This window comes from Aotus nancymaae, unplaced genomic scaffold, assembly GCF_030222135.1.
Source record: "Aotus nancymaae isolate 86718 unplaced genomic scaffold, 86718_ANA_hifiasm-v0.15.2.pri h1tg000002l, whole genome shotgun sequence".
NCBI lineage: Eukaryota > Metazoa > Chordata > Mammalia > Primates > Aotidae > Aotus > Aotus nancymaae.
Window position 1 is genome coordinate 63,067,059 of NW_026988413.1, and position 14,345 is coordinate 63,081,403.

Here is a 14,345-nt window from a genome sequence, read left to right on the forward strand (position 1 = left end):
TCTCCCTTATGTTATTATGAATAACATAATTTACATGTGTTTACACACACATACACAGACATACACAATACAAATAAGTAAATTCACTTAATACTCTTCTATTTCTTTCTGCTTAGTGCCAAATTTCTCACAGTTATGCTTTATACATCTTAGTCTCTTACAATCTGACTTTCACTTCCAATATTCATTGGAGGAAATGGTGAAAAAAATTTAGGTGTAATTTTCCTTTATTTTTCTGTCACATAGGATGCCCATATTTGAAAACTCTAAATCACCTATAACTTCTTATTTTACCTCTCATTTAATTGATCACATATGGACTTGTGATAAAATCTCATAGCCTTCTCAAGGTCATCTCTTGTAAGTTGTCTGAATGTCAGACAGGAACACTGATGAAAATAGTTGATCCTTGGGGAGAAAGGGATTACCTAAGGGATTATGTAAGGAAGGTATGAGTGAAGACCTCTTCCTCTGGGTATTTTGGCTAGTGAAGGAAAATGGAACTCAAACTATCAGGAATTAAATTGCTTTCTGGATAAGTGCCCATTGAAATTATTTTGTTGAAAAATAATTGATTATATGGCAATTCTCTGTAGAATAAAAAGTGAGGTGTGTGTGTGTGCACGCTTGTGTGTGTGTATAATTTTTATTCACATTAAACAACCTTTTTTTCTTGCTCTTCTGCTTTCAGTCACTCTTATACTTTAGTTTCTGAGGTCTCTGAAAGACGTTTATTTGTCTGTGAGGTCAAATAACCCCATTATTCTATTAATATTTTCTTATCCTTTAAAGATTTTCTTGGAGATTAGAGAAAAGATTTTGCAGCTATGATGATAAGATTTCATAAAACTTCCCAAACTGCCTGAATAAGGCCTGCAAATCATCCAAACTTCCCAAGAGAATTAAAAAATCTCAATACAGAGAAAATTTGGAATCAAGGTATTTATGCAAATTGATATCAGAACCAGCATTCAGTAACCTGCAATGCAATACTGTCTAATAACAGTAGAATTGCTAGTACATTTGTTATGGTTTAAGGCAAAATAGGGACTTCTACACTGTCCCTCTTCCCTCTCCAAACATTACCAACCCAAATTTCATAACGAGATTAAATTTGCTACTCCTATGTGTTCCAAACTCAAATGCTCTTAGCCCTGTGCTGCTACTGATACTGACCTTTCCAAGTTTTTGGCTTCAAAGATTCAAAAAATACATGATCTCTGCCATATGGCTTGCTCTCTAAATCTTGCTGGTTTTTTACTTTCTTTACTTTTAAATTTAATTCTCGGAACCTTAGTTAGCATCAATTGTGTTTGTTTTTACCAGGAATTATACCCAAGTATCTTGATGAAAACCAGTAATGGGCATATGTGAATACAGAAGATTCTTTCTTAAATTATCCTTCATAGCCATAGCTTGAAGGAGAAGGCAAATATGGTCAGAGGCCTTGTTGCCAGGACCACCTAGCAAATGTACAACTTTCTTTGCTTGCATACTGCAGGGAGAGGGCAGTGCATGGGTGTTATCTTTGAACCATAGTAAGATGGCATATTAGGGAAGAGCCATCACTATAATTAACCAGTTCACTAACTTCTATTTGACAAAAACAACTGGGAAACATGCAGGAGTAGGGGAGAGGAGAGGCAAGCAGTCAACTACTTGTAGATGTTTCACACACTGTGTCCTGTGGTTGAATACGTATACAATTAGGTTAATGAGATTACCATTTTTGTAGGTCAAATTATACTGAATATTGGCATTTTCATGTTATTCAGCCTCAAGGGATCACAATTGGTTTCTGTCTGTAGAAATCATGAATGAAATGTGAGAATGAGAAGGAAACTATCCAGAGAGACTCTAGTTGACTAGAAGATCTAGAATCTTTAACCTAGTGTGCCCACCCACAGCTAAAGATTAATTCTGTATTCTTGATAGGGATCAGATAATGGACTACTGGCTACATATTTATAAAATTTAAAGATTATTCTGAAAGACAGAACTCTTTGTTACCTACAGCTCTTAAGAGAGAAGGCTGCCAGGCAGGGCCATACCCAAAAATAGGATTGTACCCAGAGATGGGGGAGCAGCAAGCTGCAGCTGTAGAGGCAGCTTCTATAAAGCAAGTATAATTGGCTAGGTTTTGTGGGTATAGATTAGCAGATTTGAATAGTATTCTGCACACCAAGGCATAAAACTGTCTCTAGATGTCTTGTACCTGGCCACAGGATGATTAGGGCAGGTAGGTGTGTAGTGGCCAAAATTGGAGAGCCAGATAAGGAAAATGTTGAGCATATACTTAATTAGCTGCTCAAGAAGGAAAACTGGCCCCAAGTTAGGACCTCAAAACTGGGTCAAAATAGCATTTTTAAGAAATCAAAACTGAATACAATTGATTGTTGTTTTGACCTCAGTTTTGAGCTTGATTATTTGGGTTATTTGAGTGTCCTTTATAGTAGAGAAGACCTTTAGAGGATCAGGCTTAAGTTGTCTTTAACAACAGAAAAATTTTTTATTATGAGAGTAAAAAGGTGGAAAGCAAGTAGAGGAATAACACATTCTTGTAGGTCAGCCAGTAACCAAGTTTCCCATTTATATGGCATTAGCCAAGGAAATAAATCTGAAAATTGGAGGTTTTTAACAATATCATTGTGGAGATTAAAAGTGCACTGAAAGTGTGAGTTACATTTTCTTTTTGACAATAATACCCTGGCATATTCTTGGGGTCAAAGTGGCCGGTCTAGCAGTTACATTATTGGAAGGTATTAACTGATAGTTTAGGAAGGTGTTTGTAAATATTAATGGTACATGTTTTATAGCTAAGGGGAGCATCTGGTTGTTTGCTCATAGTCAGAAACAAAGCTTGGGAAGTTGTGGAAAGCTGGAGGGGATGTAAGACGGCACTTGGAACTGAAATGTCCTCTTCCCGGAAGTGCATAGCAACACAAGACAATTGCCTCTTGGGGAAAGCAATAATCTCCATTCGTTTTTAGAGCAGTGCAGATAATAAAGCATCTACCAGATTTCTCTCTTGCAATGGAAGTATAAGGGTATATACCAGGTCATTGGTTGAGCAAACAGCGAGCTCCCTAATATAAGCAGAATAAATGCAACACATGTTCCCTGTCCAACTTGTCAGTGCTTTATGAGGAACCACCTATGGGTGTTGCTGGGGCATTAGTCTCAGTGTTCAGGGTAAAGTTGCCTCTGACACAGGTCTTGGACTGGAACAATGTCATTTGAGGTGATTTCATCTCTAGAGGTGAGCTTCTGGGCTTGGAAAATGTTGTTTGAGACTTGGGACTGCAGTATGTTTCCTAAGTGTGTACTACTCAGGTGGACATGAGTACAACATTGGGCTGGAGAGCTCGATCACCACCTGTAAAGGTGATACTGCCATAATGCACCAAAGTACTAGAACCTGACTGGCAAGAGAGACATCTCAACTAAACGTAGCCAGATCTAAAATCTCCCGACAGTTTAAGATGTTCCCAGATGGGTGATGAAAGGGGTTTTTTTGCAAGTAGGTCTTAAATTACATGGCTTGATTTGGGTGTGTGTGTTTAATAGAATGTTACACTGCTTGCCAATTAAAACATCCAAAGCTACTGTTGGAGCTCCAGCATTATCCTGTAGGCAGACCCTCCAATTTAGCTGAGGTCTCCTCCATTCTTCAGTTGTCAGTGTGGTTGATGATGGCAAGTTAGCAAGGTGTTTATGATAAAGAGCTTGTGTTAGCCACAGCTGAGCTTTTAAACCTCAGAATTTGTCCTGTTTCATTGAAACAATGACTTACTTGGAAGATTTGAGCTTCCAGGTCGCAAATCAGTGAAAGCACTCAGACCAGTACTAACAAGAACAATAGTCAACAGGTTGGTGTGCACTCGTACTTGCCAGGCTTTTGTTATTTGATGTTAATTTTTCTCCAGCATATATTATTACCAAGAAGGGGTTGTCTGGTGTTATAAATGTGGCATAAAGTGTTGATTACATTATTATCTTCAAATGTGATTTTATTTTTAAGTGAATTTTTAATCTCCATTATTGGTAGCCCATATTGTCTGTGGGTTTTTCCCAGATAGGTGATGAGAAGGCTTATGCTGCAGATAGATCCTGCATGTGTGTTAGACTATTCTTTTTTATTTTTTTTAGATGGAGTCTCTGTTTATGCTGAGGTCCTCAACAAAGTTTAGCAGAATAAAGTGCTCATCGCGGGAATTAAAGGTAAATTCTTATGAAAAAAATCTCAAGTGTATGTCAACTCTCTCAGAGTCTTGCTCTTATAATTGCCTCTGTCTGAGACCCGTCACATACGATTATCCATGAGAATAGAGGATGCCTTGTTTACTTCCTTTATCTTCTGCCTCAATTATCAGGACTTCCCTCACTATTCTATCTGACGTAGCTCCTTCTGTCTCTCCCCAACAACTTTTCACTCTTTACCATCTCACCTTGCTCTATTTTTCTTCAGAGTACTTTCATTAACTGGCATATTTTGTAATTATTATTTATTGTCTAACTCATTTTTCAAAAATATCCCCAGCATTTAGAACCATGACTGTTATATAAGAGGTACTCAAAAAATGTTAACTATATTAATCAAAAACATATTTTGAACATTCTTTTTTTTTTTTTTTGAGATGGAGTCTTACTCTGTCACCAGGCTGGAATTTACGTTTTAGTTCTACAAAATTTTAAATTGAATTTCAAATACTAGTCTTGCTTAGGAAAATTATTTTTGTGTTTTAGAATTAGGTTCATGAAAGATTAAAAACACATACCCCAAACATAAACCACAACATAGTTGTTTTTTAAAAAGCAAATTAATATAAAGCAAGAAAAAGGGATGCATGCATAACATTTAATGTTAGCCTCATATACAGCTTGACAGAGTTCTAATTCTCAAACGACTCTGCCTACTGTGAATATATTCCAGCAGCATTTCTGTTTAGAGATACGTATGGTATAAAAATCAACATTGAGATGTATTTCAAAGTGATTGAACTGCTCAACAATTTGTTGAAAAACAAAGTAAACCAATTACAATTTATTTCTGAATTTATTTATAACTTTTTATTCAAAATAATTTAATATTTGATTAATTTAAAATTGTTATTTTTAATCAACCACTTAATTGCCACACAGAGTCACCTTGTAAATGTCACTGAGTACTTTTATATGTAACAGTTCAAATATACTGTGAATATCAAATAAAGATTTTCCATATTGCCAAATAAAAGTCATTATCTGAAACAGAAACTGGGGAAATTTTTGAAATATTATCTTATTAATCATCATTGTTCTACAAAATGATGGTAGTAGAAATAGTCTACAATAATAATGAGAGTATCATGTGTGGTTCTATAAACCTAATTTTATGCTTTCATTGGCTTAGTGAGGGCACAGAAGGGGCAAAAACGTCTCCACAAGAAGTGGGACATGAGAATAGGATTTCACTTTGGCAGGTAAATTCTAAATTCAACACAGCATATGTAATATCAGAGATACACAAGTATATGAAAACAGAATCATTTGCAAGCAAGAACTTGACAGTAAATAGATCAATACATTACCTGCTAAATTTAAAAATTTGCCAACTGGAAAAAAAATGTCAGAAATGTATACAAAGATAAAAGGAGTAGTTTTGGCTGCAGCCATCTATCATTAAGCAAGGAAGAGATTGCCTTGGACCAGTAACTGAACCCCTCATATGGAATAAGAAGTAATTCTGTTGATACATTTGGTGTTTTAGCCTGTGAGCATTAAATATTCAAATGATATAACTACCCCTTGTCTCTATCCCTGCCTTTCAAACACCAGTTCCAGTACCATACTCAAACCAGCAATCTTCTGATATTGGTCTCCTCATGTCGCTTGCCTAAAGGAAATATGCTATGAGAGTTATATTTCTATTATAAGAAAATAAATTGGCATTGTAACTTATATATGTCACTTTTGATTTTAATCAACATTAGTTAGCCTTTTCAAGTCTGATCAACTTTATACTTTTGAACTGTACCAAGAATTTGTCCTTATAAAGCAGAAGATCAGGTCACTATATCCTACACTATGGTAAATATTGTTTTGCAATGTCTCTCTTTGGCAAACTTGCAATCCTTTTTTCACAGTATCTTTAAGAACAAATCTACAAATACTATTGCAGTGTAGTACAAATAATTACAAACTTCTAGGTAAGTATATTCTCTAATTTTATAAAATATTTATGAATGTTCTTTGTCATTGCATTATAGACCATATTATAAGCAAAAATGTTGTTATATAACTTCTTCCTCTCACTAGTAATTAAAATTTCTTACTCTTATTTAAATATCTAAGTCTATTGATTATGACTTTTTAAAGTACGTATAGATATAAAGAAATTTGCATATTTTCTAATTCCTTCTTAATAAAACTCCACTTATTATGGTACTAAAGTATCTATCATTTGGGAATTCTGGTCCTATTATTTATTTCCAGATTGTACGTCAAGCACCTGCATTCACATAATTGTCCCTGAATAATGCTTCAATTAGTTCTTAATCAAAAGCAGAAATCTTTCCATGAGAAAGTTCAACCCTGTTAAATAAAGACTGAATTTTGTAATGTCTCAACTCTAGCCATATTACACATGATAATGACAATTTGTGATCTTCGCTAGTAATTTAAAATCCTTCAATTAATAGATAGAAGGATAAATGTTTAAATAACTCTTTAATACCTTTAGGCTTGTACCTCTGGGTTGAGGTTTCCTACTCAGAGTCCACTTTCAACTAATTCAATAATTAAATGTTTAATAAGAAATAATAATTGAATAATAAAATCAACACCTTAAACATTCGGAGTAATGGTAATGTGGGTCATTCATACATACATTTATTCTACAAGTAGTATGTCTAATTGATGGACACTGATAAATCAGATTACAAACTGGTAACAGAGGGACTTCAATGCACAGAGAATATATACACATAGAACAATAAAACACATAGAAGCAGGTATTTGTCTTAGAGAATTATTTGATTTTAATTCAATTGAAATAATATTTAGTTGAATATTTTATGTTAAAAACATGATAGACAAAACTGCAGAGTTGTAGAAGAAAGGATTAAAGAAGACATAATTCAAAACAGAACTTATGCATACTTTCATAAATACATATACCATGAAGCTGGAAGCCATCATTCTCAGCAAACTAACAGAGGAACAGAAAACCAAATACTGCATGTTCTCACTCATAAGTGAGAGTTGAACAATGAGATCACATGGACAGAGGGTAGGGAACATCATACACCAAGGCCTGTCAGGAGCTCGGGAGGAAGGGGAGGGAGAGCATTAGGACAAATACCTAATGCATTCAGGGCTTAAAACCTAGATGACGGGTTGATAGGTGCAGCAAACCACTATGGCACATGTATACCTATGTAACAAACCTGCACATTCTGCACATGTATCCCATAACTTAAAGTAAAATAAAATAAATACATACATACATATACCAAAGTTTGGAGATAAGATAAATTGAAAAGAGTAACTCTCTCTCTCTCTCTCTCTCTCTCTCTCTCTCTGTAACAAAGTAGGAAGGCGTAGTGGTGAAAGAAAATGGAATTTAGGGGAAAACATCCCAGAAACAATCTGGATTGGTTAACCAACAGTGGCATTCCAAGCCCAGGCAACAGCATATGCAAAGGCATAGAAGTGCACTAGTACAGGCTTTATATTCTGGAATAGCATTCTGCTTAATGTCCTTGTGGTGCTATTTTAATGGAGGATGGCCTCTGAAGATATTGCTGTAAAGATGATTTAGGGGAGAATCATTGAATTGTGGCATTATCATCCGACAACTCCTACAGGATAGTTACTCTGACTGGCACTGAAAGTACAGAGAGAATAATTGTACTTACCTTATAGAATTGCTGTGTGAATTAAGTTATTTGATATTCTAAAGCACTTAATTGAACGTTTGATTTTTAGTGGAAGCACTGTATAACAGTTAGCTTCTTATAGAACTCAAAAGTAGAGCTGAGGCTAAAAAATGCAGATTTCTCAAGTCACATGCATATGTATGGTTGTTTCATCCATGGCAGTATAGAAGAGATGGCTCAAAATGAAGACCTGGCGTGAGAACACAAGCAGTCCACACTAACATCCTCAATGCACTGAGAAATTACTGAAATTAAAAAAAGACTTATTTCAAAAAGCATTCAGCTGAGTCAGATTGAAAGGGAGATTGGAATCTTATAGGCCATGGAAGATGAAAGTGTCAGAATGGAGTGTTTGTACATTCGTATCAAATTCTTAGAGAGGTGGCAAAGTAATTGAATTGGAAAGAAGTTAATAAGGTTTTGGTTTCCAATGACAAACACTGTTCTTAAAAGTGAAAATAAGGAAGAAGTCAGATTTTAATGGCATGATCAGGACCTACACAATATAACAATCATTGGCAACATTTTTAAAAGTGTGATGATAAACAGAGGAATAGATGTTTATAAAAAAGAAGGAAATTCAGTGATTTTTAGTGTTTCTCTTAGTTTATTTTACATTTATGTATGTGAACTTTAAAGATAAGGAAGATGAGTATTTTGTTTAGAGGAAGGAGAAACTGAAGCATTGTGAAATTAAAGGAAAAGTTGATGAATAAAGTTCTTATCTGAGGTGAAACATCATAGAGCTCAAAATTCAGGGCATTGATATTCAGGCAAGGAGCAGCAACATCTATATCTAACCCTCTCTGATTTATGGAGTAAGATATCTTGATCTTCTGCTTGGCTTGGTAGTAGGTAAATAGCCTACAGATAACAGGCTATCTCAACTGGCATATATAAGATGAGACAAGGGTAGGTTAATGAATGGGATCAATCAAACATGTAGTGAAGTCAAGGCATTTTAGGCAGAGGAAATGACAAGAATAAAACTAATAGCTTTTCATTTCCACTTGCTCTCTTCTTTCCATTTCCTTCTTCTTTCTTTCCATATTTTATATTATTATTATTCATGTATCATGAATAAAATAATCATCTCTCCATTAGTAATAGGTATAAGACAGGCAACACAGCACAATGGCTAAGAGCATGGTAACCTGATTCTGCATGAGATTGGATCCTGACTATACCACTTATTATATGTATAACTCTGTGATGGGTCATATGTAAACAATTCCCAAGGACAGACTCATCTGATCCCTCCAAAATATATAGCAGCTGAGGGAGTGACTGCAGTAGTCCTAATGGGAAAATTGGGTTGCATACCCTCTATACTTATTCTCCTCAACTATAAAAGTGGTTTTCAACCCATCTAGAAGGCAGAGGCAAGTAATGCTGCTAAACATCCTACATCCCAAAATATCATTATCCAGCAGAAAATATAAGTAGTGCCAAAGTTGACACATTCTAAACCAAAAAAAAAAAAAAAAAAAAAATGGAGACAATAATTACTGTGTATCAAGCTCATAGAGCTGTTGTAAGGTTTAAATATGTTAACTCTTGTAAAGCATGTAGAGGAGTGCCTAGTGTTTAATATATACAATAAAGTCCAGTAACATAAAAATAATGATGACAATGATAATAATGTTTCAAACTCTATCCTGTATTACTTCTTTAAAGTAGGTGAAATTCATATCACTATTGTACCCATGTATAAAGATAATTCAAGATGTGCATATCTATATGAGTAAAGAAGGCTTCTTATACTATTTAATTGGTATAAATTTTCCTCTGTAGAAAGTTGAATATTATTTAAAGTAGCCATTGTTCTAAGATAAATAATAAACTTAACTACTCTTGTATTCTCATTGAATTATCCAAACATTTCAATGACAAATAGATTCAATTTTGACAGAATATTTTATCTTATTTAGAAGTAATACATATTTGCAGGAAGAAAAAGAACTGGTGAATTTTAATACAGAGAAATAAATATAAAAACCAATACTTGAGCAGAGAAAAATATTCAACCATAACTATAAAACGAGTGATGGTTATTTTCTTTACCTGCACTGCAATAGAACTTACATTTTCCTCTCCTGTCATCCATTCATTCTTTCCAAAATTGAATGGGCTAGAATCCCCTCAGCTGCAACATTTAAAAAAATAACAATTTTTAAAAATAAATAGTTTTAATTTTAGTTAACTTAAATATGTAAGTTTGTGTTGTTGCTTCATTTCAATTTTGTTTGTTTCTTTGTTTTATCTCATGTAACAAGAGTTCCACCAATGCAGAGCCAGTATCGTCAGGGCTCTGTTTCCATTTGTCTTTTGTTTTCCTTGGTCCCATCTTCCTTCTTCTTTGGGCTTCCATTATCAGACAAGTAGAAAAAAAGCTAAGACAGTTCTTGAGAGTCTTTTAAAGGTCCAATATATAACAACATCTAGAGATAAGAAAAGGGGTTTTACTCTTATTGAAATCATAACACCTTGAGCAGAAATTCTTCTTCCAGCAGATTTTAGGTCATAACTCATTGACTTATAAATAAACAAATCATTTTCAAACAGTTTAGACAAATATAGCTTATCTTCTAAGGAAATGCTTTCCCTGAATAAATGGTTATGAAGCAGAGGAGACTATTTGATTAAAGCTGAGACTATTTTAGGAAAGAAGAAATAGAAAGGATAGACAAGGATTCTGTATCACTTCATCTTACATTTTAATGTGTACATGAACCACTTAGAGATCTTGATAATGTGCCAATTTGGAACCAATACTCCTGTAGGTAATCTTAGATCCTGCACTTCCAATAACTTTCCAGTGGTGTCAATAATCCTGGTCCCTGGACAACAATTTGAGGAGGAAGATGTGAGAACCTTTGTTATGAACTTACTCTGAATTTTGTCTTTAAGGAAATAAGAGAGGACACAAATAGATGGAAAAACATTCCATGCTCATGGTTAGGAAGAATCAATATTGTGAAAATGCCATACTGCCCAAAGTAATTTATAAATTCAGTGCTTTCCCCATCAAGCTACCATTGACCTTTTCACAGAACTGGAAAAAAACCACTTTAAACTTCATATAGAACCAAAAGAAAGACCACATAGCCAAGGCAATCCTAAGTAAAAAGAACAAAGCTGGAGGCATCGCACTACCTGACTTCAAAGTATAGTACAAGGCTAGAGTAATCAAAACAGCATGGTACTGGTGCCAAAACAGAGATATAAACCAATGGAACAGAACAGAGGCCTTGGAAGCAATGCCAAACACTTGCAACCATCTGATCTTTGACAAACCAGATAAAAACAAGCAATGGGGAAAGGATTCCCTGTTTAATAAATGGTGTTGGGAAAACTGTCTAGCCTTATGCAGGAAGATGAAACTGGATCCCTTCCTTACACCATATACAAAAATTAACTCCAGATGGATTAAAGATTTGAACATAAGAACTAACACCATAAAAACCCTAGAAGGAAACCTAGGCAAAACCATCCAGGACATAGGCACAGGCAAGGACTTCATGACTAAAACACCAAAAGCAATGGCAACAAAAGCCAAAATAGACAATTGGACCTAATTAACCTCCAGAGCCTCTGCACAGCAAAAGAAACAATCATTAGAGTGAACCAGCAACCAACAGAATGGGAAAAAATTTTTGAAATCTACCCCTCTGACAAAGGGCTAATATCCAGAATCTACAAAGAACTAAAGCAGATTTACAAGAAACAAAACAAACCCATTCAAAAGTGGATGAAGGAGATGAAAAGACGCTTTTCAAAGCAAGACATTTATGAGGCCAACAAACATGGAAAAAAATGCTCATCATCATTGATCACTAGAGAAATGCAAATCAAAATCATGTTGAGATACCATCTCACGCCTGTTAGAATGGCAATCATTAAAAAATCTGGAGACAACAGATGCTGGAGAGGATGTGGAGAAAAAGGAACAGTTTTTCACTGTTGGTGGGAGTGTAAATTAGTTCAACAATTATGGAAGACAGTGTGGAGATTCCTCAAGGATCTAGAAATAGAAATTCCATTTGACCCAGCAATCCCACTACTGGGTATATGCCCAAAGGATTATAAATCATTCTACTATAAAGACACATGCACACGTATGTTCATTGTGGCGCACAGTAGGAAAAACCTGGAACCAACCCAAATGCCCATCAATGATAGACTGGACAAAGAAAATGTAGCATATATACACCATGTAATACTGTGCAGCCATAAAAAATGATAAGTTCATGTCCTTTGTAGAGACATGGATGAATCTGGAAACCATCATTCTCAGCAAACTGACACAAGAACAGAAAATCAAACACTGCATGTTTTCACTCATAGGTGGGTGACGAACAATGAAAACACGTGGGCACAGGGAAGGGAACTACACTCACTGGGTTAGGTGAGGGGGTGGAGGGGAGGGGAGGAACAGTGTGGGGTGGGGAGGATGAGGAGGGATAACACTGGGAGAAATGCCTGATGTAGGTGAAGGCTGGGGGCGGTGGGGAGGGCAGGATGGAGGCAGCAAACCACCATGGCATGTATGTAGCTATGCAAAAATCCTGCGGGATGCAGGATGTGCACATGTACCCTACAGCCCAAAGTACAATAAATGGTGGTCTCTATTCTCAAAGGAATCAAAACTAATGGGGAATTTATAGTGTAGTGTTAGTCTAGATTTCTTGTAGGAAAAGAATAATGCATGAATATATCATTACAATAGTGTAATTTGAAATATGGTTATATTTATATTCTTAATATAAACTAACTTAATATTTAACTTCTATGGATTACATGCTAATCTAATAACTCTGAAAAAATATTTAAAAGCATTAAGTCATTTATTCCTATTGTTAATAGATGTGATATGGAGATAAACTCTGTATTTTATCTCTACATCTTTAGATACCGAGAAATAGTACTTTTTTAAGTTTATAATTTACAGTTTCTCTATTCACCTATTTGAGATTATTTATAAATTTTTTTCTGATGTTCTCAAATATTTTGTAACAATAATGTACTTTATTATGATAAAAATAATAGGTCTACATATTCATGGATGTTTTTAAAACTTCAGAATATAAGAATTAGTTGTTGTATTAGCCTAGATTCTCTGAGAAGCGGGCACCAAAATAAAATTAAATAAGAAGAAATCTCATAGAGGAAAAACCTGTGAGAGAAAATGGGGAGAGAGCCAGGGAATACTTACAGAGTCATTAAACCATGATACTGCTAAAAAATTAGAGAGGGCAGTAAATTTTAATTAGTTAGTTAGTGTGGCAGCATTTCAAACTGCCATGTAGATATAAGGCAAATTAGGTAGTTAGGCAAGGCAGATGATAAGTCCTCAAGCCAAAGTTGTGCATCAGAGGAAAGCTGCATCTCCCAAAAATAGGCCTGCATTGGTATCCCTGCCATACTTAATCTTTGGTCGGGAGCAGCCTGAGGGTTGTTCATCAGCACAAGAACCTATATGAATTTCAGAGCACTGCTGCTGGGCCCTTGGACACTTAAACTCCCTGCAGCTATAGACTTGAGAGGCACATTCTCATGGTCATCATGGTTATATCAACTAGACAGTGTTCTTTGCAGAGTTAATAGAGCCAAACCAGGTTCCTTACATTTAAATTTGTTCTGTTCAGCCATAGGCATAAAATGACAATTGATCTAAAGGTTCTGGCAGCATATGCTTCCTGTATCTTGAAAATAACTCCAGGAACAAAGTGAAGGAAGAAGAGATGAGAACGACCCTGGGAATGATCAAAGCCCGTGCACCGCTGTGCTGCATCCCATGCCAAGTGCCTATGTCCTGCCCCCTGTTGCCGCCACCATGCCCAAGAGAAAGGCTGAAGGAGATGCTAAAGGAGATAAAGCCAAGGTGAAGGACGAACCACAGAGAAGATCCATGAGATTATCTGCTAAACCTGCTCCTCCAAAGTCAGAGCCCAAGCCTAAAAGGGTCCCAGCAGAGAAGAGAGCGAAGGTACCCAAAGGAAAAAAGGGAAAAGCTGATGCTGGCAAGGAGGGGAATAACCCACAGAAAATGGAGATGCCAAAACAGACCAGGCACAGAAAGCTGAAGGTGCTGGAGATGCCAAGTGAAGTGTGTACATTTTTAATAACTTTGTACTTCTGGTGACTGTACAGCTTGTACAGCTTGAAATACTATTTTTTATCAAGTTTTATAAAAATGCAGAATTTTATTTTACTTTTTTTTAAGGTATGTTGTTAGCACACAGAACACTTCATTGGTATTTTTGGGGAAAGGGGCATATGTCACTAATAGAATGTCTCTGAAGCTAGAATGATGTGGGGAAAAACACATTTGCCTTCTAGTTTTGAGAAACTTCTTGGCTCCCAGGAGGAGGGATTCCCTGACTTTGATGTACATGTGCCACCTCGGCACAAAAGTCTTGTGGT

General features: G+C 35.6%; 1 pseudogene; it reads left to right on the forward strand.

Annotated features, from left to right (window-relative positions):
• The first annotated feature begins 13,755 nt into the window (after positions 1–13,755).
• LOC105723315 (non-histone chromosomal protein HMG-17-like) lies at positions 13,756–14,027 on the forward strand (annotated as a pseudogene).
• The last annotated feature ends 318 nt before the right edge of the window (positions 14,028–14,345 follow it).